This window comes from Diabrotica undecimpunctata, unplaced genomic scaffold (genome assembly GCF_040954645.1).
Source record: "Diabrotica undecimpunctata isolate CICGRU unplaced genomic scaffold, icDiaUnde3 ctg00000590.1, whole genome shotgun sequence".
In the NCBI taxonomy this organism is placed as follows: domain Eukaryota; kingdom Metazoa; phylum Arthropoda; class Insecta; order Coleoptera; family Chrysomelidae; genus Diabrotica; species Diabrotica undecimpunctata.
In genome coordinates this window covers 634,199-635,000 of record NW_027311899.1, presented here as the reverse complement: position 1 = coordinate 635,000, position 802 = coordinate 634,199, and positions in this window count along the sequence as shown.

The window sequence follows — 802 nt, the reverse complement described above, 5'->3', positions numbered from 1 at the left end:
CGTATTCTTATCTCTGCAAGCCGAACGGACACACACATACTCACACACGCACAAACACACGCACACACGCAGACACACACATACACTCTTCACCTCTCGACTCCTACCTATTAGTCGCCCCTTACAACTGGCTGGGTCTTCTTGCCTTGGCCGTATTCTTACCTCTGCAAGCCAGACGGACACACACACATACACACACACTCACACACGCACACACACACGCACACACGCACACACACATATACACTCTTTACCTCTCGACTCCTACCCATTAGTCGCATCTTACGACAGGCAGGGCCTTCCTGCCACGGCCATGTTGTTATCTCTGCGAGCCGACCAGACACACACACACACTCACACACACACATACAAGAACACACACACACACGCACGCACACACGCGCACACACGTATACACTCTCCACCTTTCGACTTCTATCCATTAGTCGCCTCTTAAGACAGGCATGACCTTCTTGCGTCGGCCGTATTCTAATCTCTGCGAGCCGAATGGACACACACATTCATACACACACACACTTACACACGCACAAACACACACATACCCACACACGCACACACACACACACACACACATACACTATTCACCTTTCGACTCCTACCTATTAGTCGCCCCTTACAAGAGAGAGGGCCTTCTTGCCTCGGCCGTATTCTTATCTCTGCAAGCCAAACGGACACACACACAAATACACACACATACTCACACACACACAAACACACGCACACACACAAAGACACATACAATCTTCACCTCTCGACTCCTATTTATTAGTCGCCACTTACG